At 34.3% G+C, this 25,132-nt stretch overlaps 1 protein-coding gene and 1 non-coding gene across 2 annotated transcripts in view; one reads left to right on the top strand and one right to left on the bottom strand.

Moving 5' to 3' along the window:
- Positions 1 to 25,132, bottom strand: part of LOC148940938 (uncharacterized) — a 584,432-nt gene that overhangs the window by 400,255 nt on the left and 159,045 nt on the right. The window lies entirely within an intron of this gene.
- Positions 3,572 to 3,763, top strand: LOC148940939 (U2 spliceosomal RNA). The gene has a single exon (XR_016143420.1). It is a non-coding gene; the product is annotated as a U2 spliceosomal RNA (small nuclear RNA).

The following is a 25,132-nucleotide window of genomic DNA, read 5'->3' as shown; positions in this document are numbered from 1 at the left end:
TTTATACTTTTATCCTTTGAATATTTTGCTTTCCTTTCGTCCTTTGCCTAATTAATTACACAATACACTAGATATAGCAATTTGCTTTAAAATGAGCTATTAAAGATAAACTGAACCATTAACCATTAATAATAACCTGGTTACAAACTGAAAAAAGCTTATGGCTTTTTCTTCTTTCAAATAGTAAGAGACTAACCTCAAACAATCAATTAGCTAACTAGTTGCAATATACACAATAGTTTGATATTCCAATGATAGTCTTTTAGTATCTTTTCAAAACATTGTAAACAGTAACCTTTGATTACTGTAAGTATCATCTATATAATGGTTCCTTATAACACTTCAGTTACTATGGACTGAAGATCGTTCTTTAATGTAAAACATTGGACGTGATCGTCTCTTACTAGGTTGCTAGCTACCGCTGCAACCCGGATTCCTACACGGGGGTTTCGGACAAGGCGGTTCTAATGGTGTACTTTTTGTTTTGATCTTACTCCTTTTTTAGGAGCTATGGGTTTTATTTCTTAACATTGGACGTGATTGTATCTTACTAGGTTGCTAGCTACCGCTGCAACCTAGATTACAAAAGGTTTTTAACCCCATTAATTTCATTTAAAATGAGCCATTGAACAACTCTCAACGATGTTCCAGTGCAATACTATCTGTTGAATTTCAAACCTATACTATAATTAAGTGGCATATAAAATTTAGTATAGGCAAGAGGTCGTTCTATATTATAAATCGTTCTTTATTGTAATTAGAAATAATTCATTTTAGTTACTAAAGATTTTTAACCTAATTAATTTCCTTTAAAATGAGCTATTGAACAACTCTCTACGATTTTCAAGGGCCATGCTATCTGTGGAAAAGTAAAAAAAAGAAAAAAATATGCCGTTTTTGGAGAATAACGTGGTTAAAGTCAATTTTCTTGATTTTCAAGCCACTATATTTCCCTTGCTGTTCAAGCCAAATGACAGAAAGTTTCCTATACAGGGGTTTTGGACAAGGTGGTTCTAATGGTGTACTTTTTGTTTTGATCTAACTCCTTTTTTAGGAGCTATGGGTTTTTATATTTCTTAACATTGGACGTGATCGTCTCTTACTAGGTTGCTAGCTACCGCTGCAACCCGGATTCTTGGTCTAATCTGATCTCTTCTTTGTTTTATGTGATATTACAAACAGGAAAACGCTTATAGCTTTTTCTTAATTGGAATAATAAGAAACGACCTGGCTACAAACTATGATTATGTTACCATTGATTAATCTTTAACATGAAATGTTCTTTACTGTAATGGTTTGTTTTTTACTATTTTTGAACCATGTCTACAGCTATGATACTATTGCATTTTACACAATCCCAATTTGCGTGTCAGTTAACATGGGCTAGGTGACGTTCTTTATTGTAATTCTCTTTCGACTATTCTCTTTAGATTATCGTCACTTTCGACTATTAAAAAGGGCATTAGTCCTTTCTATTTTCAATCGAATGAGCCCTTTTCGAAGTTTCTGCGACAACTCCTTCGATACAAAGTGCCTTGGTTTAAACAAAAAAAAAATACATTTTACCCAGATCAATCTTTATTACAATATTTTCTAAGAAAAATAAAACTAATTTTTAAATTTTCAGGTATTTTGTTAGTTTGAATGAAAAGATTAAAATTATTGCTCAGACATCATAAATATTTTTCCAGTTTACATAATAACTTTAGCAATTCTAAACTGCAAAATAAGATATGTAAAAAAATTTAATATTTTGGTCAGGAAATATATATGAAATCCCACGTCGGTTAGCTAGAACCTAACCAAAAATAAAACTAATTTAAAAATTTTAAGGTATTTTAGACATCATTGTGTCTACATCCAAAGACTATGACGTCACTGATCAATATTGTACATACAAAATTAAGTTTTTCGTCAAAAATTGATTTTATTAAAAAGAAAATTATGTAAAAATAGCACTAGATTTAGATATTTCCTTTAAAATGAGCCATTGAACAACTCTCGATGATGTTCCAGTGCCGAGCTATCCGCGGAAAAGAAGAAGAAAGAAAAAAAGATGCCGTTTGAGGAGAATAACGTGGTTAAAGTCAATTTCCTTGATTTTCAAGCCAATATATTTCCCTTGCTGTTCAAGCCAAATGACAGAAAGTTTTTTATACAGGGGATTCAGCAATGGCGGTTCTAATGGTGTACTTTGTGTTTTGATCTGACTTTTTTTTAAGAGTTATGGGTTTTTATACATCTTAACATTGGACTTTATCTTCTCTTACTAGGTTGCTAGCTACCGCTACAACCCAGATCATATATATCATATATTCCTTAAGCTTATGCATGAAAATGCAATTTTTTTGTGCCAAATTATACTGTTTTAAAAACTATTTGTTTTTTAAGTACTAAATGCACTAGATATAGCAATTTCCTTGAAAACGAGCTATTAAGCAGTTCTTTAGGATTTTCCAGTGTCCAGAGAGCTGAGGGGGGAAAACAATCAAGCCAATTTTCTTTATTTTCAAGCCGACCTATTTTCTTTGTTGTTCAATCCAAGAGACTGTAAGTTTCCTATGTAGGAGTTTAAACCAAGGCGATTTTAATAGTGTACGTCGTTTTTCAATCCTACATTATTTTTAGGCGCTATTGGTAATTTCATGTCTCAGCATGGGACTTAATCGTCTTTTACTAGGTTGCTAGCTACCGCTGCATCCTGGATAACATATATAAGTACCAGTGGCTTTAATCTGGGAAGGGGGATTTTTTCTATTAGTCTTCTTTATCCCCCTCTTTGATTTGAAAAAATTCGTGGTATTTTGTTTGAAAAGGGGCTGGTTTTTTCCGTATTTTTGTTAGAACAAATCGAAAAGACAACGAAATTTCCCTCCCTGGACTATAAAGAACAACTTTTTGCATCTCACCTTATGGCCGTGTCGAGATTATTTTTTTGGAGAGAGGTCTACCAAAAAAGTTAAAAGAAAACCATTGAAAATTTGTTTATATGCCTTGCGTGATTTCCTAACTACTCGGAAAAAATATCGGGGGAGGGGAGGCACTCGTCCGGCCTTGCCCCCTAGTTTTCATGAATTGACACTTTTTATCAATACGAGTGGTCTCAACTGGCGGGCTGGCAATTTTCTGAACAAATTAGCGTGTTTTTTGGGGTATCTTTTTTAAAATAAATTGAAAACACAAGAAAATTGTCCTCTCTAGATTGTGAAAAATACTTTTCTTTGTCATCCCATAATAACCCTGAATTAACACCATTGATTAATGCTAGTTCCGACTAGTGTCAGCTAAAGGGCCAAGATCATAATTCTCTGATTTAAGTCCTATCTTCTCTGATTTTGAATTTTTGGATGACAATTTTGTCCTAGTCTTTAATTGGAAAATTTTTCCGTTTACCATTAAAATTTTGAAATAAGCTTTGGCATTATGGGAAATGTAAAGTACTATTTATAAAAATATAAAGACAAACTGATTAGTTAATTGAATGTTATTTGAGCATTGCAACCAAAATTGAATTTACAATAATCTTTGTTGCTCGTATTCTCATAAACTCTTTGATAATCCTTGTTCAATTATTGCTTCTCGGCTTTTGAGCTGAGATCGAAGTGTAGCATCTGTTCTTATTAGCTAAATATCTGATTTGGTCTCTATATGGGGCCTAAAATATTAAAAAGATTTTTAGAAACCGGAGGGACGTTGGAGCTTGCTCCACTCCCTTCACACGTTGGCCTGGTATTGCAGTACCTCTGGGATCAACGCACCCCTATCAAGAGGAGATCAAAGTCCATGAACCCAAATCAACTATGTAAACCTTACACTTTTTAAATTTGATAGAAACCAAACTTGTAGTTTCCTAGCCTTTGAATATATTGAAAATCATATTTTTTCTCCTGAAAAAAAGAAGAACAATTTTATACAGTTTACAAAAGATGGTGTTGAAAAAGCCAATAATCACTTGCCCTAATTTCAGTGTCAAAACTGGATTGAAATTCCGCTGCATACTTTTTGGAAATAATCCATTATTATTAACTAATCAAATTTAAATTGAACCAAGATTCGAGTAGAACTGCTGAAGCAATTGTTTTTGGCCAAAGACGGCTTGGTTCTAAGGTGAGTTGTTAGTTGTGAACCCAGCCATTGGGATCTCAGCAATTAATATTTCGACTATTTAGTCATAATTTTAAGATATTGAGAAACTCCTGATAAATTTGCAGTCAAGCGATTAAGACGTTTACCTATGAAAATGAAATGGTAAATTCCTATTTTCAAAAATAATTTAGAGACTTGATTCATTTGTGTGGAAAAGTTGTGTACACGTAAATCTGTTTCATTAGTTGGACCTTCTGAGTGACATTCAAAGCAGCCGTTTTTCGGTCGAACGAAAATATTAAAATTTTGTACGTCGGATTGGTTGACCCCTTTGATTAACTCAAATGGAGGTAACTCAACAGCGTAATTTTGGTAGTTGTGGCTGCATTCGCGTGGATCCCTGTCCATACATTGAAAAGTATTTTCATTTTCTCCCCTTTTATATGTCAGACATTTTAAGTTTAAAGGGAAAAGTACACAATTTGATGTTGTTCAAGACAATAATGGGACATGTCAAATTCATCAATGGGCCCTTTTGAAAAGAGTAATTTGTTGATAAGCTTACATGTTTGAAATATTATGGAAAAATTATCCCTATAATCCCAAGCATATTAGAGAGCTGAGCGTATACTATATAGTTTGTAAATACTGTCATTTGGTTGGTTCAGCATCCTCTTCAAAATACACTGAAGATTTCAACTTAATACTCTAGACTGTTCCTTGTACATAGCTGTTACGACTTTTAAATGATTAATCTTGAGCGTGAAATATGCAGTTTTTCGTAGAAAAATAATTCTATTTTAAAAATAACTTTTTTAATTTCAAAATATTTTTACCCCATTAATTCCTTTAAAATGACCCATTAAAAAACTCTTGACAATGTTCCAGGGCCAAGTTATCTATGGAAAAAAAATTAAAAAAAAGATGCCGTTTAGGCAGAATACAGTGAAGCAGTCAGTTTTCTTGATTTTCAAGACAATATGTTTCCCTTGTAGTTCAAACCAAGGGACAGAAATTTTCCTAAAAAGGGGTTTCAGACAAGGCGGTTCTAATTGTGTACTTTTTATTCTGATCTGATTCTATTTTTAGGAGTTGGGGGTTGTTGTATTTCTTAACATTGGACATGATCGTCTCTTACTAGGTTGCTATCTTCCGCTTTAACCTGGATTGTAAAGGAACCTGATTAAAACAGGAAAAAGCCTCAACTTTCTCTTCTTTGGAATAGTAAGACACGATCTTCAAAGAATGAGGCATCTAACCAAGTCCATAACTTGTTCTTTAACATAAACTTCATTGTTCAGTTGCTAAGATGTACCCTAAATACTCTCGTGGCTGGAATATCTGGCTCAAGCCCGGTTGGTTCGAGTTCAATTCCCGGTATGGGAAATTTTTACTTATGATAATTTCTTAAGGAATATAATTAAAACAATCATGTGTATAATTATTCCTTTTATTACTTCCCTTAACATGGGGTACTGTTCGTTTCTTAGTGTAAATGCCCAGCTAACTGAGAAGACAAAAAAACGAAAAGAAAAACATTCCTTATGTGGAGAATATCGTGGTTAAAGTCAATTTATTTTGATTTTAAAGACAATATATTTTTATTGTTATTCAAGCCAAGGGACAGTAAGTTTGCTATATAGAGGTTTTGGACAAGGTGGTTCTAATAATGTACTTCTTGTTTTGATCTAAATCTAATTTCATGAGTTATAGGTTGCTTTAGTTTTTACCATTGGGCCTGATCGTCTCTTACTAGGTTGCTAGCTACCGCTGCAACCCGGATCTTCCAATGCTTGTCTTTTAATATTACTATGGACTAAAGTTCTTTCTTTAATGTAACATTATACAGCTATATACAACAATTTTAGGGGTTATGGGTTTTCGTATTTCTTAATATTGGACGCGATTGATCGTCTCTTACTAGGTTGCTTAGCTATGGTCTCTTGCTAGGAGTAATATAAATTTACCACGAACTGTTTGATTGCTTCAAAAATCAAATATCGTTGAAAAGACTGCAGTATGAAAAGACATAAAAAATTCAGTTTTTAGTGTAAAAATGTATTCTGCTTTAAAAATAATTTGTTTTAGTTACAAAAGGTTTTAAACCCAATTAATTTCCTTTAAAATGAGCCGTTGAACATTTTTTTACGATGTTCTAGTGTCAAGCTATCTGTAGAAAAAAAAGAAGTAAAAAATATGCCGTTTAGGCAGAATGCTGTAGCAGCTGCTACGTTTCTTGATTTTCAAGCCAATATATTTCCCTTGCTTTTCAAGCCAAGGGACAGAAGGTGTCCTATACAGGGGTTTCGGACAAGGTGGTTCTAATGGTTTACTTTTTGTTTTGATCTGAGTATTTTTTTAGGAGTTATGAGTATTTTTATTTTTTAACATTGGACGTGATCGTCTCTTACTAGCTGCTAGCTACCGCTTCAACCCGAATAAATCCACTGATCATTTTTTAATGTAATATAATACAAACAGGAAAAAAGCCTATTGCTTTTTCGTAATTGGAATAGTAAGAGACGACCTGACTACAGCCTTAATTATGACATCATTGGTCAATCTTTAAAACGAAACATATGTTTAAAATCAGCATAAAAATTTGATTTTTTTATGTATCTATTGGTATCAAAATGCTGTTTTGCAGAGTTTCTGTTACTATTGAGACGAGTCGCTCTTACTATATACAGTCGGTTACAACGAACTGTTTGATAAAATGAATTTTTTTTTACTATTTATATTTTATTTTTTACTATTGGGCGCAATTGTCTCTTACCAGGCTGCTACCTACAGCACCAGGAGTAAAATACCTTATATTTAAAATACAAGATTTTTTCCTTCAACAGATGATTCGGGCAGAAATTAAACGTCCCCTAATTGAGTTCAAATACCGCTTCCAAAAGTCTAAATTTTTAATCAGCAAAAAAGAGAAACTGCATTGTAGCTTCATTCAAACAACGACGCTAGTTGTTCGAATTTCGCTTATATAATTAGTAGCAAAAAAATGCTACGTACGATATTTCTAAGGAAGTTTAAATGGCAAAAAATCGTGCGAACGCCTGAATCATCTGAAAAATCTTAAAGAGATTGTTGGAGGAAAGATTTACATCCTTGGTCCTCTTGGGCCATTGAAGAGCAGTCCTCATGGCGCAGGACTGAAAACCTATGTTTTGATAGTGGGGTAGACGTGCTTTTTGAGATGATTCGTAAGTCAGATTAGGAGGAATTCGTAAGTTAGATTTGGAAGGATTCGTAAGTTAGACTTGATACGATTAGTAAATCAGACCTAAAGAGATTCAGACAAAATTCTTATATTCTTGTCACCGTTATTGTAATTGAAGTCAGCTGTTACTGTGCAACTAAGCATGTAAGTTCAATAAATCTATTGTCTTTTTTATCTGTGTTTGTTTCATCTTATATATCTCCATCTAGCCAAATAATAGATAATTAGTTCGTAAGTCTCCAAGGTAAATGCTCCCAAAGGAATCTGACCTCCAGATAGCCCGAGAGGAAGAGGCCACGCTTTTTCATCCCTACAAGCACCAAAAGTTGTCATCGCCACAGCTTAGAAATAGTTTCTAACCCCTGATAGCCTATAAAAATTCGTATCTCTTAAGTCAGATCTGATCGTGCTATGGAAACAAAGCTCTGAGACGTCAGAATTTATAGTTCAGTAATTCTTAATTCCTCGTAACTTTTGATCGATTAAATTAAATGAAATAATTCAAAAATATTCAAAATCAGCATTAAAATACAATTCGATTGATATGTATATTAGAGAAATTACGGCATCCGGTTCAAATGTAAGAAATAACAATAGGGAAATAAACCTATATTATTCATATCTGATTTATTGAGAAAGCCGGGTTTTGTTCTTGACTGGTAAGAAGACGTTTGATCCAAATACTAATTTTTCTATCACAACCCATAAATAACAAACATTTTCTTCAATATTTCTTCAATGGTACATTAACCATTTCTTGAATGGTACAAATGGCGCGTGTCGGAAATTGGAGAAAAACTGCGAACTAGCTAGACTATTTGAACTTTGTAGTTCAAATTTGATTGTTGGAGAGATAAAGACATACAAGCAAATTGGTTAGGCATAGTGCCACTAAACTACGACAGAAAAACCCTCACATCTAATCGGAGATAATAGCCTACCCCAAAATAGGTTAAGTAAAATTTTAAGTTGATATAAACGCAAAAAAATGGAAGAAATAAACGATTTATTAATAATGCAAAAGTTAGTCGCAAAAAATGTAGAGATAGCAAAATCTATACCAGAGTACAATGGTCAGTCAGAGATTTACGAATTTAATATCCAATTGACCCAGTTTATACAACTAACAAAAACAGACGTGGGAGTGTTAAAAGACATGCTCCTACTACGATTAAGAGGCCAGGCCTTAACCTTTCTAAAACAGGTCAAACATACTATAGGCAATAACGCCAACTTGCCAATAAATACGGTTGATGACTTGTTAAACGCATTCAAAGAGAGATTTATAGGAACCAGTTCTATAAATAAATTAAAACACGGAGTAGTAAGCTTTGATTTTTCACAGAATATAAGGGAATATTTTGATAATATACGCATTTCGGTAGAGGCAAAATACGAAACTGGTTCGGGACAACTGTATGAAAAAGTCATACTAAATACGTTTTTGCAAGGGCTACCCCCAAAACTATATAGGGTAGTAATATCCAAAAATATTCAGACGCTGGATCTCGCAGTTCAAGAGGTAGAGCGACTAATCGAAGTTGATAAAATGGTTGCTAATGATAGTAAAGCAAAAATAAATAGCCTAGGCGATTCAAACGTAAACCTAATTTTCAAGGGCGATCAGGCGCCCCCCAATTTCTTTTCAAGGGATAACTCCCCAGGGCCAAAAAGAAATAAAACGCCAGAACCCACTAGGCAGAAAACAGTACGTTTTCAGCCCATTAACCTTACAATAATAAGGTGTTATAATTGCAATCGTGTTGGCCACATAGCGAGAGAGTGCCACTATGTCCCCAATCCCATACCAAGAAATTCTGTCGGTAATACGCAAAATTACGGCAACAATTTGTTAAGAAGAACAAATTTTAGCACCGGTTGTGCAATAGGCTATAGCCAGGGGGATTGCGCCAATCAATACCTTATAATGCTTACCAACCAAATTTTTATAACCCTCCCCCCAATAGACAAATTAATTACCAATTTGAAAACACAAATACCAGCCTAAGCCAATATAATGCAAGAATGCCATATAGAAATCACGAAAATTTGCAGACAAGAAATGAAAATTTTGTAAGCCAACGGTATTGGCAGTCAACGCCAGCAAACGGCACTGACACGAGATATCCACGTTACCATAATAATACATGGAGAAGACAGACATACGTAAATCATTTAAATATGCCTACGGAACCCAATACGTCTGAATATCTATTACAGGCACCAACATATGAAATAAATCCTCAGGGAGACGTTTCGGGCCCCTCAAAAACATAAATTGGACCCAGAGGTTGCCAGGAATATTTAATAGGTCAAAGACAATATTAGTGCCTTCTTTTAGTGATATTATTAACAAGTTACCTATATTTAATGATTTTTGTGTAGAAAACGTATAGTTTACGGCCTTAGTTGACAGCGAAGCTACTGTAAATATAATAAACTCATGCGTATTTGATATCTTGCCTCCGCACATTAAACGATAGAGGAACCCTAATAATCCCAATTTAACAAGCGTGACAGGTCCGAAGCTAAATGCAAAAGGGTCAATTTGCCTAAACTTAAAAAGAGACAATAGAACGTTCATGACAAATTTTATTATATGTGATGATTTCCCATATGAAGCTATTATAGGGGCAAATTTTTTAAGGTCTAATAGAATACTATTAGACGTAGCCAAAGAGAGGCTTGTCTACCCAGCTAAGGTAGGGGAAGAAATTTCTACCTTAGGAAATCGTAACAGAGGTTACGAAGACAACATAGCAGTAAACAAAATTTCTAGTGGTATAATGTCGAAGTATTATGAACCTTATGTCTCGCAAAGACATGGCATAGTTGGAAATTTGTTCAATTGCCCTGAGAGATATTGCAGAAATGAAGTAAATTTAAATAATAAAAGTATTGAACCTGCGAAAATAAAAATAGGAGATATGCGACAGTAGAGGTTAAACGAAATTAAGGAAATTGTGGAATTGTGGAAAAACATAGTAAAACTCAACGTGACGCCGCAAGATGCCGCAATGGCGCAGAATAGCGCCAGTATGAATCTAATAAACAATGAAAATGAAGAGAAATATTACGGATTTGCAATAAGGAAAACAAAAGTCCCTCCCAAAATGATGCAAAAAATTCAAATATCACAGATGATTGAACCAGTGACTGGAAAATCAGAAATATGGTTTGCGACACAATCGGAAATACCCGAAAACCTGCTCTGCGAGGAACAGATTATGTCTTATGACAAAGGGGAAGGTTTTATTTGGGTAACCAATAACCACGAAAATGATACAATTACAATTAAAACGGGGAAATGTCTAGTCCAAATCCAGGTTTTAACGGAAAATGATTTAAATACATGGGAAAATTCTAAAAAATACCTAGTTAACAGTATTAAAACGTCAAATAACAAATATCCTTTGACTAAATCGCAATTTTGAAACAAATTTAAAATGGATCATATTACGGATATGGAACTTAAGAAAAAATTATGCGAATTACTATGGAAATTTAAGGATGTGTTCTCTGCATTTGAAAATGATATCGGGCTAATTCCATTTTATGAACATTCAATTTTAACGACTAGTAATCCCGTAGCAAAACAGCCATATCGTGTGCCACATAAGCACAAAGATTGGTTAAAAAATAAAGTCCATTAATTAGAAAAAACGAAATTATACGCCCAAATATAAGTCCGTATAGTGCATCAGTGATCGTAGTACCAAAAAGAATGGAGATCTTAGACTCGTAGTAGATTATAGGGCTCTCAACAAACAAGTAGTTAGCGATAAATTTCCTCTTCCAAGAATAGACGAAATTCTTGACTCAATTTCAAGCAAAAACAAAATATTTATTTCTTTGGACCTTACCCAAGGCTACCACCAAGTGAAAATAGGCGAAAAAGATGTCCATAAAACTGCATTTTCAGCATCCGAATATGGTTCTTATGAATACTTAAGGGTACCATTTGGGCTTAAAACAAGTTCAAGCGCATTATGTAGACCCCTATTGCACCTGTTAAGGGGATTAAAGAATATAATTCATTTTGCTGATGATATTATATGTGTGGGGGAAAACACTAAACAACGCTTAGCAACGTTAGCTAAGGTGTTCGAAAAGTTCAGACAAGGCAATTTAAAATGCCGGCCTGAGAAAGTAAATTTATTTCAATCCAAAATAAAATTTTTAAGAGCAGTAGTAACCCAGGGAGAGATATCCCCAGACCCTGATAAAATAAAATGTGTTGAAAACCTCAAGCACCCCAGAACTATGAGAGAATTAAGGGGAATTTTAGGCCTTATTGGCTACTTTAGAAAATTCGTACGCAATTACGCCCAAATTGCGAAACCCCTCACAGAATTAACTAAAGGGAACTCCCATAATGCTACCTGGTCCCAGGAAGCTCAAACTTCCCTAGACCGTCTCAAAAAGGCTCTCATTTCTGAACCAATTTTGTCACTGTCTGATTTCGAAAATGGAAAATTTGTGGTTACCACAGATGCTAGTTCAAAAGGCATAGGCGCAGTTCTTTCGCAAATAATCCCGGTAGAAAACCCTAACCCTCCACAGGGAACACCCAAACAAATAGAAAGTTATATGCTATTCAAGTAAAACTTTATCAAAAGGTGAAAGTAGTTATTCCGCCAAAAGCTTAGAATTATTATCTATTATCTACCACTTGGACAAATTTAGACATTATTTAATTGGTAGAAAATATATACTACGATCAGACTATAAAAGCTTGCAGTACCTGCGTACATTTAAAAACCCCACGGGCATTCTAGCTAGATGGATTATGAAAATCCAAGACCTAGATTATGAATTTGAACATTTAAAGGGAAAACAAAACGCAGCTTGCGACTTTTTGAGTAGATACCCAGAAAATAGTCCGTCGGAAACTGAAGAAAATGAAGTTAATGCTATTAATGCTAAAAGCAGACATGGATGTAAGAAAAACAAAGTCAAAGGCGTAGTAAAAGAAAATAAGAAATAACTATTGTCCCTTGTCTTTGGAAAATATAGAAAAAAAAACAAAAAAAGGACGAAATGTGTGTAGCACTAATTGACTATTTTGTGAATGATGAGGCGTTACCGGATAAATTCAAAACTCTTAAAAAAAACAAAGATAATTTTTACTATGATCTTGATGAAGAAATACTGTGTAGAATCGTGACTAATGAGACAACAAGAAACCAAACCTCGACAATACCTGTATTACCACAAAACTTGATAGGGCCTGCATTTGAATATTTTCATTCGGACACAGGTGGACATTTAGGACTTAAGAAAACGTTCCATAAGTTAAAACAATACTTTTACGTACAATTTGCACTAACAAAATTTAAAGAATTTGCAAGTACATGTGAAGCATGTAATTTGAGAAAAATCCCCCCAGCTTATCCAAATCCTCTAATGGGAAGGGTCCCGGTAGCAAAGTACCCCTTTGATATTATCTCATTTGACCTATACGGTACAAGTGGAGGCTTATTTGTTTCTAGCAGAGGCCGTACTTGTATTCTTTTGGTTATAGATCATTTTTCCAAATTTACTTTTTAAAAAGCATTAAAAAATCAAGGTGCTTATGCCACAAGTAAGGCATTAGCAAAATTATTTTTACAATTTGGCATTCCTAATAAAATTTTGAGCGACAACGGGAGCAATTTTGTTGCAAAAGTAACAAAAGATTTAATGAGTTTTCTTAATATAGAGAAAATAGTGACAGCGCCGTACCATCCACAAGATAATGGCAAAAATAGAAAACAGGCATAAAATATTTTCGAACGTTCTAAGTATTTATACGAAAGACAATAGGAGCAACTGGGATAAATTCTTGCATTATTTAACTAACGTAATCAACACTGCTTATCCCGAAACAACCAGAGACAATCCATTTTATTTACTTTTTGGTCGAAATTTCAGGATCCCGTATAATGAGATTATTGAATCTCGGCAGTATTACAATAGCTCATAAGATTATAAACAAGAATTCATAAATAGAATGAGGAAATCTTATAAAATAGTTAGACAAGAGTTGGAAAAATGAAAAATAAACCAAGAGCTAATAAACCAACCCAAAGTTAAGTGGAATATAGATTTCAAAATAGGAGACTTCGTTTACCTAAAGAACGATGCAAAAACGGAAGGAAAAAAACTTTCCAACAAATATTCTGGACCGTACATAATGGTCAAAAGTACGATAATGAATATACCTTTAAAATGGAAAACCCCGATAGTGGAAGAACTTACAAGGTGCATGTTGGCCAAATAAAAAGAGCCAAATTTCCAGAGAGATGGGTATCACATCCCTCTTCTACTGATTCGTCAGATTCGGAAAATTAGCCCCCTAGGTCAAGATTGGCAGAGCTAAAACCTTTCAATTTTAACAAGATTATTTTGAAAATGACAGTGATGAACAAAATTTTTAATAATTTTTAGCAATGGAAAATCTAGTTGTTCCTGAGAAAAAATCCCTAATACCAGTAAGAATAAAAACGCCAAAAACCCCAAAAAGTTATTCATCGGCGAGCGCAGGAGATTTAGATTATACAATATCTCCAAAAACCCAATTTTTTCCCGATCGAATTTCGACCCCATGTCCTCTCAAAAGATTTCCAGACGATATGGTTTCCCCTGCAACACCAATAGAAAGGCCCCTGTCTTTGCAGGAAAAATTAAACAGAGCTGTAGAAACCCCCGGTTTTACTATAAAGAAAAGTCCTCTCGAAGATTTAATTAAAACAAACCTGCGAGAAGCTATGGATTTCATTAATTTCCCCATAACAAAGAGTCAAAGTAAATTGCCCGAGAATAAAACTCCCAAGGATGACCAGCAAGATCAATATCATGATATAACTGTATCCAAGGTCAAACCTAAAAAGTGGACTTCATGGAGGGAAAACCTAGTGCGAAAAATGCCCCATCCCCCAGAGGACATGGCATTCAAACAATTGAGAAACCCCGCAAAAACTATTGATTCCTCCCAAAGCTCTCAAGAATCTTTCAAATCCCCCGAGTTGAGAACTCAAGGCGAGGAACTAGGGAATAAACCTTCTACTCCCAGAGGAGTAGAAATTTATGAAGGAAGGGCAGGTGACACCTCAAAAACTGCCACCTCTAAAAGTTCCAATGTGGATTCGTCGGTAACCAGTTCCGAAGAGTCGGACGGCGAATCAGACCAAATAGTAGCTAAGGAAATAGGGAAATCAAGACCGACCTCAGCAGCCGCACACGGGAAAAAAACGAAATTAACCGGGAAATAATTTTTTAAAAAAAAATACAAAAAGTTTGACCTTATTTCGCCAGAAAAACTGAAAAAGAAAAACCCGCCAGAAACAGAGGAGAAAATAACGACACAGTCAGGTAGAACGGTTAAAAAACCCGACAGATGGAAATATTCCTAATTAATGTAAAGACAAATTTCAAATATGTTAAATTTAACACCATAATAAATTTAAAAGTGTGCAAGTGAAGTTAACCAAGTCAATATTAATGAAAAAAAAATAATACGAGTAATGACAAAACACTGGTGATCAGGAGAGAATGGTTGGAACAGAAAATAACCAAAGGTAGGAAGATCGTGGTCGACTAAGAACGACAACTAATGTTTGACCACTTCTTTTGGGAAGCCTGGGGAGGAACTCAAGGCCCATGATTGTTTTTTGTAATTTTTTTTAAATGACCGTAAGAAGGGATATTTCTCAGTCCTTCAAGATTAAGAAATTAGTATTTTTATGCCAATCAGGGCCAGTCAAAACAATACTTAAAGGTTGAATAGAAACTTCTGTGAGCTAGTTAAGTTTTCGTTTTTTGGATCTGACTGCTTTAAAAGAGAAACAGAGAGTTTACTTTCTCATAGCTCCGAGAAAAAAAACTTTTTAATCTCATTATATAATATCTATGACGTATGCTGTCCTACAGCTGTGTTAAACATTACTTTCAAAGAGAAACAAAGGCATTAATGTCTTTAGCTCCTTGGCGAAAAAAATTAATTTCATTAGTTGATATCTATGACGTACACAATAACAGAGAGATCACTGTTCTACAGTTTTGTGACAAAAATGTTCTTTAATTTCATTGGTTTATCTATGACATATCTTGTGCTCTAATTTTTTTAAATATTTTCGCAAGTCAGTGACGTTATATCTTACCTATACTGACTCAGGTCCCCTCGAATTTTCTATAAAAAAAAAAATCGACCCGTGCCCTAACTAAGATGAATAGTATCCAAAACAAGATATTATCAGTACAGAAGCGTCTAATTATAAAATATATTTAGTCTTAGTGCAGATTATAATTATTTTATTTTATAGGATATAAATATATCATATTTATTTATTTAGTTCTGAAGGATTTGCTCAAACAATACCCTTCTAAAAAGATATTGATGTCAGTTCTTCATTACGCTTATATTCTTTGCCAAGCATCAACTAGAATCTACGCGGTCAAGCTTGGAATCCTGCATCTAATGACCTTATTCGAAAGATGAAAACCAAGGGAAGAACACGGGGAAACAGCTGAAATGCTGAGGTTAAACCCGGAACCCAATGTGAACGTCTAAGCAACAAAATAGGGAAGACATTAGAAAACAAATGGGTAGAGAGGTCACCATTCGTCCTTGTTATGTCTTGTTCCCTCATTGTAGTATCGTTTACGTAAAACCGTGTGGTTATGAAGCTGCAACATGCGTTTCTTATACAGCACGGACTTGCGTGAACAATGCAGGCATGAAATAAGTTGTAAAATTAGACCTCAAAAATTAGTCACGTAACATAAACTCTGTTCAAGTGATCATTTTAAACCTAATGAACTAAGTGCTGAAAGAAGTTTAAATAAATTGTATGCAGTAGTAGTACATATGTTAGAAAGTATAATAAGAGACCATACTTAAAGTTGTAGAATTAATATTTTATAAGAAACTTCTATGTATTGAACTTCCCAATGGGAACAGTTATAACCCAATTAATGCATGAATTATTGTATGTGTATTTACTTCAAAGAACTGGTGATTCTGCCGCGTTGTTTTTATTACAGGAGAGTAAATGGACACATTGGTCACTGAGTATTACAATGAGCTGCCCAGTACAGATACGACTCAGTAGCATCTATTTTCATCATATCTCAACCAACGAAGAGTACTCACCATAACTCCAGGCAACTTTCATCCCAACTTCATCTACGAGAACAACAGGTACCCTTGATTGTTGTTTCTTCGACCATGAACCATATTACGTATCAGGTAACACTATATTTGAACCTCAGTAACAAGTGCTTTAACGAACTATATAATCACACAAACGCTGAGAAACCCATCGGTCAGTACAAGATATAAATACAAAGATATCGCTGTTGATACTTACTATGGACCTCAGAATAATTTGACAGTATAGTGATGATTTTTGAAGCTAAACGATATTTAAAGATATTTGAAGTTAAATGATATTTAAATTTAAAGATATTTGAAGCTGAAGTTAAAGACAATTTGAAGTTTAATTCTGAGAACCCCATCGATCAGAACAAGATAAACAATATTTAACGATATTTGAAGTTAAATGATACTTAAAGACATTTGAAGATATTTGAAGCTGAAGTTAGAGACAATTTGAAGTTTAATTCTGAGAACCCCATCGATCAGCACACGATAAACGATATTTAACGATATTTGCAGTTAAACGACATTTAAAGACATTTCAAGATATTTGAAGCCGAAATTAAAGACAATTTTAAGTTTAATTCTGAGAACCCCATCGATCAGCACACGATAAACGATATTTGAAGTTAAATGACATTTAAAGACATTTGAAGATATTTGAAGCCGAAATTAAAGACAATTTTAAGTTTAATTCTGAGAACACCATCAGCAGTACAAGATAAACGATATTTAACGATATTTGAAGTTAAATGATAGTTGAAGATATTTGAAGTTGAACCTAAAGACAATATATTAAAAGAGTCACCATAGTATGACGACAACCCGCATCAAAAGGCGCAAATGAACAATTTTACACGAGAATACATTCTTTATGTGCCTCAAAAAAAAATCCTAAAAATATTATGCTGAGAAGAAAAACCCCAACACCTATAGTGAGAAGCATCATTTCCCAGTTGACCATTAGAACGATATTTAACGGTCATTTCCCAGTTGACCATTAGGGAAAACTTGTCGTGTAAAGACAACTAGACTCGAACCGTTCCATGAAGAAACCATAACGTAAATGCTTCAAAATTTTTGCCAAGACAAAAAGAGTGGTAGACAATAATTTACAACAAAAGGGTGTAGTAAACTAAGGACACGAAGGTGATGGATAGATGTGAATCTACATGTGTTACTTCCTAATAACTTTGACAATTCAAAAATCCTAATAGTGAAAGTGTTTTAATGTCATCAGTGAATATGATGGACCCAATATTGTATGTTATAAATCATTCATGTATGTACCACAAGTAGAATTAGGTGTAATATTATCATGTAATTCATTTAACGTAGTGTAGATAGTATGTAGTACGTCATATAGACAGCAAAATCAAAAACAACTAATGTAAAAGTAGAATAGCCCCAACATTGTTAAAAATGTAAAAGTAATCAGTGTTAGATATAGAAAAAAAAATCCTTAGTATAGTAGCTAACCTAGAACCATAAATAATCTTAGTCCGGGAGATGAATTTTAGAAAGGGATGTAGAATAAAATAAGATAAATAATAGAGAAAATTTTTAGCACTCCTAATGAGCAGTTACCAATGACGGGACGTCATTATTTGATGGGAAGGGTGATGTGCACCAGGAGTAAAATACCATATATTTAAAATACAAGATTCTTTCCTTCAAAAGATGATTCGGGCAACAATTAAACGTCCCCTAATTGAGTTCAAATACCGCTTCCAAGAGTCTAAATTTTTAATCAGCAAAAAAGAGAAACTGCATTGTAGCTTCAGTCAAACAACGACGCTAGTTGTTCGAATCTCGCTAAGATAATTAGTAGCAAAAAAATGCTACGTACGATATTTCTAAGGAAGTTTAAATGGTATAAAATCGTGCGAGCGCCTGAATCATCTGAAAAATCTTAAAGAGATTATTGGAGGAAAGATTTACATCCTTGGTCCTCTTGGGCCAATGGCGAGCAGTCCTCATGGTGCAGGACTGAAAACCTGTTTTGATAGTGGGGTAGACGTGCTTTTTGAGATGATTCGTAAGTCAGATTAGGAGGAATTCGTAAGTCAGACTTGATACGATTAGTAAATCAGACCTAGAGAGATTCAGACGAAATTTTTATATTCTTCTCACCGTTATTGTCATTGAAGTGACCCGTTACTGTGCAACTAAGCATGTAAGTTCAATAGATCTATTGTCTTTTTTATCTGTGTTTATTTCATCTTATATGTCTGCATCTAGCCAAATAATAGATAATTAGTTCGTAAGTCTCCAAGGTAAATGCTCCCAAAGGAATCTGACCTCCAGATAGCCCGAGAAGAAGAGGCCACGCTTTTTCATCCTTACAAGCACCAAAAGTTGTCATCGCCACAGCTTAGAAATAGTTTCTAACCCCTGCTAGCCTATAAGAATTCGTATCTCTTAAGTCAGATCTGATCGTGCTGTGGAAACAAAGCTCTGGGACGTCAAATGTCTATCACCACATAAATCTATATAGTTTTTATTGGTACACTACTGCTGCAACCCGGATAACGTTTATTTACTGTGTGCTGTGGTTATATTTCTACTAAGATACAGCTGTATCCCATGAAACTCACACAGTCCCCATTTATAATGAATTGTATCGATCCCTTATGTATTTACTGTAAAACAGGAAAAATCCTACTGCTTTTTCTTCTCTGAAATAGTAAGAATCGAACCTTAAACAATCAAGTAGCTAACTAAGTCAAATCTATGTAATGGTTTATTATTCTAAAGATCGTTTTTTAATGTAATTCAATAGTTGTCTCGTACTTTTCAGGACAGTTTGTTCTACAACACAGAGCATTTTTTGCGAAATATTCAGTCGAACTAAAAGAACAGCTTAAAACACAGTTAGAAATACTTTTTTCTTGCGGCAGTGTTCCAGGAATTTGTTCTAAATCATTAGTCATTATTAGTAATTATTAGTAATCAGACATATACTAATAACCCTAACAGGCTCGTTTTCGCCAAAATTGAAAAACAATGTTTTTTCTTCGCTGTTGATAGGTATGCTTGTATACATATTTTTATTACTGCTGCATAAACTGCAATTGCTCCTTCCAAAATTAATATAAGAGTTTTCTAAGAAGTACGCCTCCGTATATTCACTGTGTTGTCGAACATTTTCCATTGCATCTATAAACTGTTCCGCAGTTGCCAATCCATACCTTCGAAGCTTTTCATTAAACTGACAACCTTTCTTTTGGATATTACTATGAAGTTTCACCAAAGCATTTCTAGCCGACTTTTCAACAGCATCCGCTCTTTGAAAGAGAATTTTAATCTGTAATTTTGAATGCTTTTTGTGATCCTGGTTTAACATACGTAAAATGTTTCTCAATTTACGAAGATCAGCCTTCATTTGTGCCATCTTCTTGTATTTCTGAATGTAATTTTCTCTTTGTCCTTATGCATTCTTCGGTACAACCTCTTAGAGAATTTAAATTTTTCATTATAGCTTTTGTCACCCAAGTATCTACCCATTATTCTGGTAGCAAATTTTTCTTATGTTTGTTTCGGTAATCTTTATAGTTAATCCTAACCAAAAATAAAACTGATTTTAACATTTTAAGGTATTTATCTAACTCTTTTTTTAGGAGTTAGGGGTTTTTATATTTCTTAACATTGGACGTGATTGTCTCTTACTAGGTTGCTAGCTACCGCTGCAACCCGGATCATACCGTTCCTTACTCTTTTGTTTGGCTGTCTCAATTGTTGCTTCTCTGTAATCTTCATCATTGTCATACCGTTCCTTACTCTTTTTTTTGGCTGTCTTAATTTTCGCATGTCTATAAACTACATCATTATAATAACGCTGTTTGTCACTATCAGTTTTTGCATCTCAATACACCTTGTCAGTTGAATACCTTAGCTTTTCTCTTTTCAAGATGTTGTCTCTGTTTTTTGTATAGTACTGTTTTTTTAAATTACGTATAACTCGCTTAGAAGGCCCCTTATTACATAACAAGAAATAATATTTTCATCTAATTAACGCTTCTTATAACTCGTATCGAGTATTCATAACCTAAAAAAAAAAAACTAATTTATAAATTTTCAGGTATTTTGTTAGTTTGGAAAAGATTAAAATTATTGCTCAGATATCATAAATATTTTTGCAGTTTACATAATAACTTTAGCGATTCGAAACTGAAAAATTAAATATATAAAAAATGGAATTTTTTGGTCTTAAAATACATAGTCAATCCCACATCGGGTAGTTAGAACCTAACCAAAACTAAAACTAATTTTAACATTTCAAGGTATTTTCTAGTTTGTAGACTTGAGAAGATATGTGATCCCCGTCCTGCACTGGTATCCGGGATCATTGCTTTTCCTGAGGCAAAAAAAAATTCAATGATTTAAAGAACATGAAAATTGGAACTTGGAATGTTACGACATTAAAAAATGACTATCGTATGGACATTTTGACTGACGAATTCAGACGATTCGAACTGGATTTATTAGGAGTTTCAGAAACTTATATCTCAGGGGAAGGAAGCATGAAATTAGGTGATATAGAATTTATTTACTCATGCAAGAAGGATGGGATAAATAGACAGGGAGAAGGACTCATGATGCATAAGGAAGCTGCTAATAAGTCTTGTTTAGGCTGGGAAGGTATTAATACTAGAATACTAATTGCTCAATTTATGACTAGAAAGTTCAAGGTATCAGTTATAGTAGTATATACCCCTGTAGAACCGACTGATGGAGATACTAATGACTCGGACGAATTTTACTTACAGTTACAGGAGCAAATAGACAAGGTCCCAGGTAGAAATATGATGTTATTGCTGGGAAATTTTAACGCCCAGGTTGGTAGAAATAAGGATAGATGGTATCCCAGCTTAGGTAAATTTGGTGTAGGAAAAGAAAACAGTAATGGATACAGACTTTTGCAATTTTGTAGGCATAGCAATCTAGTTATAACCAATACGGTGTTTGGTCATAAAATGGCTTATAAGCTAACATGGTATTCACGTGATGGTAAGACAGCAAACCTTATTGATTATGTTATAGTAAACCGAAGACTGGCAGGATTAATACAAGATACTAGGGTATATAGGAATGCTGTTATTGATGTTAAAAGTAAAGATGACCATCTAGTAGTGTCAAGGGTTAATTTAAAGCTGAAATATCGGAAGGGTAATTACCTCCCGGGAAGTTATGATGCTAGTAGACTCCAGGATGAGAATTTGAGAGAAACTTTCCAGGAACAGTTGAATGCTAAACTTGAGACTTTAAAATTTGATAATGTGGAAGGTGGTTGGAATAATTTTAGAAAAATAATTTGTGAAGTTGCTGAAGGTGTATTAGGGAAGAAAGCTAGAACTGCAGCTATGAATATTAGTGAAAAAGCTTTATGTTTAATAGAAAGGAGAAAGGACTTGTACAAGAATTATCTGAGTGATAGATCACATGAAAACAAAAGAAATGTAAAGAAAGTGGAGAAAGCATTGAAATATGAACTAAGAAGGTGTGAAGTGGAGGCCATGGATAAAATTGCCGAGGATTTAGAAGATGCAGCTAGACGGCATAATAGTAAAATATTGTACTGGCACGTTAACAAATTGAGAGGTAGTAGTCAATCCGGACTTGTCCCAGTTAAAGATACGAATGGGGTGGCAATTAGCGATAAGGAAAAAACTAAAGAGAGATGGGCCGAACATTTTGATACTTTGCTTAAACGAGATAGAGTTGCAGGAAAAAATATAGAGGAAAATGAAAAAGTTTGTGATACCTTGGATGTGAAGGAAGATTTGTTTTGTGAGGAGGAATTAGAAACAGTACTAAAAGGATTAAAGAATAATAAGGCTCCAGGTGCTGATAAGGTAGTAAATGAGTTTATTAAATATGGTGGCTCTGAGGTTAGAAATAAGTTATTTAAGATTATGAACATGATTTTTGAAAAAGGGTAAGTACCTAACGATTTTAGGAAAACCTTAATTAAGCCACTTTATAAGAAAGGTGATAAAAGTGAGTGTGGTAATTATCGAGGCATTAGTCTGGTCTCTGTAGGTAGCAAATTGCTTAGTAATATGATACTTTTTAGTCTGAGAGATGCCGTAGACAGAGTTTTAAGAGAAGAGCAGTGCGGTTTTAGAAAAGGTAGAGGATGTGTTGACCAAATTTTCACTCTTAGGTTAATAATTGAGAAGTGCCTAAGTTTTCAAACACCTTTGGTCCTCAGTTTTATAGATTATGAGCAAGCGTTCGATTCTGTTGATAGAAGAGCTTTAGTAAAGGCTTTGTCCTTGTATGGTATACCAGACAAATACATTAAAGAGATTAGTGCTATGTACGAGAATAACACTGCGGCGGTTAAGGTAGGAAATGAGGTTAGCAGCTGGTTTTGTATTAAATCAGGAGTTAAGCAGGGTTGTGTTCTATCCCCCTTAATATGGATAATTCTGATGGAATTTGTCTTAAGGAGCACAGAAAAGACAATGGGAGACCACGGAATCAAATGGGGAGGGAAAAGTCTCCTGGACTTGGATTATGCTGATGATTTATGCATCCTAGATGAAAGTGTGACCAAAATGAATGAATTTTTAGAGATTTTGCGAGTTCAGGATGCTAGAATAGTTTTGAAAATTAATGCTAAGAAGACTAAGTCACTAAGGCTAGGAATAAGTAAAGATGAAAAGGTGACATTGGGTAACGAAAAGATTGATCAGGTGGGCAGTTTCACTTACCTTGGTAGTATTATTAGTAAAGATGGTGGGAGCAGTGAAGATGTGAAAAATAAAATAGCCAAGGCTCAGGGTGTTTTTTCACAATTAAAAAAAGTCTAGAAGAATAGGAAGATAAGTCTGCAAACCAATATTAGAATCTTAGAAGCTACAGTGATGAGAGTGGTCAAATATGGCTCTGAAGCATGGACGATCCGAAAAGCGGATGAAGATTTGCTAGATGTTTTCCAGAGAAATTGCTTAAGGATTGTTCTGGGTACCCGGCTGACTGACGTATTTCAAACAATAGGCTATACGAAAAATGTGGTTCAATACCACTTTCTAGGTCTATAATGAAAGAAAGGATGAGGTGGTTAGGGCATGATGTGCGGATGAAATATGACAGATTGCCGAAGATTGTTTTTTTGGGCCAGCCATCTAGGGCTAAACGGAAAGCAGGTCGTCCCCGTCTGGGGTGGGAGGACGTCATAAAGAAAGATTTAAAGGAAATGGGAACTTCGTGGGCGGGTGGAAAAAGGGAGGCTTTGAATAGATTGGGGTGGAGGAGGAGCTGTGCGTAGCTGTGTTGGCCTCAGGCGGCTTGGTGCTGCGATGAGTTGTTAGTAGTAGTAGTAGTAGTAGTATTGAAATATTCAAACTATTGCTCAGATACCATCGATATTTTTTCAGTTTACACAAGCTGCAAAGAACACACAGGCTGATCTTTGTAAATTGAGAAAAATTTTACGAATGTTTTACCGGGATTACGAAACATATTCAAAATTAAAGATTATAATTATCTCTGAAAGAATAGATTTTGTTGAAAAGTCAGCTAGAGATCCTTTCGAAAAACTTCATAGTAATATCCAAAAGAAATGTTGCATGTTTAGTGAAAAGCTTACAAGGTATGGACCGGCAACTGTGGAACATTTTACAGATGTAATGGGAAATCTTATACATAACTGTTAATATATGGAGGCATAATTGTCGTTTACTTAGTTTCAGCTTAAATTCGATGATCGAGCCTTTGTGTAATACTAACTACATCCAACGACTATGACGTCATTGATCAATATTGTATATAAAAAATTAAGTTTGTCGTGAAAAATAATTAATTAAAGAAAATTAAGCACAAATAGCACTAAAATGAGCCATTGAACAACTCTCTACGATGTTCCAGTGCTAAGCTATCTGTGGAAAAGAAGAAAGAAAGAAAAAAATATCCCGTTTGTGGAGAATAACGTGGCTGAAGTCAATTTTCTTGATTTTCAAGCCAATATAATTTCTTTGTTATTCAATCCAAAGGACGGTAAGTTTTCTTTATAGGAGTTTCGGACAAGGCGGTTCTAATGGTGTATTATTTGTTTTGAACTGAATTTTTTTTAGGAGTTAGGGGTTTTTATACTTCTTAACATTGGACGTGATCGTCTCTTACGAGGTTGCTAGCTACCGCTGCAACCCGGATAAGCAAGAGTTCCTTCTTTACTGTATGGTGATAGCCACCAGTCTCTTCGGAGGCGTAGACTCAAATCTTACCACTGGTATACGATTATGATTTATATACAAAAATCAAATATCTTTGAAAAGACTGCAGTATGAAAAGACATCAAAAATGCAGTTTTTAATTGAAAATTTTTTTTTATCTTAGAAATAATTTATTTTACTTACAAAATATTTTTAAACCAATTAATTTCCTTTAAAATGAGCTATTGAACAACTTTCCACGATGTTCCAGAGCGAACCTATCTGTGGAAAAGAAGAAAGAAAAAATATCCCGTTTAGGCAGAATGTTGTAGTAACTGCCACTTTTCTTGATTTTCAAGCCAATATATTTCCCTTGCTGTTCAAGCCAAGGGACAGAAAGTTTCCTTCCTATACAAGGATTTCGGACAAGGCAGTTCTAATGGTATACTTTTTGTTTTGATCTGACTCTTTTTTAGGGACTATGGGTTTTTATATTTCTTTACATTGGACGTGTTCTTCTCTTAC

Source organism: Artemia sp. Qi Xiang Cuo, chromosome 19 (assembly GCF_049724085.1).
Source record: "Artemia sp. Qi Xiang Cuo chromosome 19, ASM4972408v1, whole genome shotgun sequence".
Lineage (NCBI taxonomy): Eukaryota > Metazoa > Arthropoda > Branchiopoda > Anostraca > Artemiidae > Artemia > Artemia sp. Qi Xiang Cuo.
The sequence above is the reverse complement of the archived record's forward strand: the minus strand, read 5'-3'. Positions and strand labels throughout refer to the sequence as shown.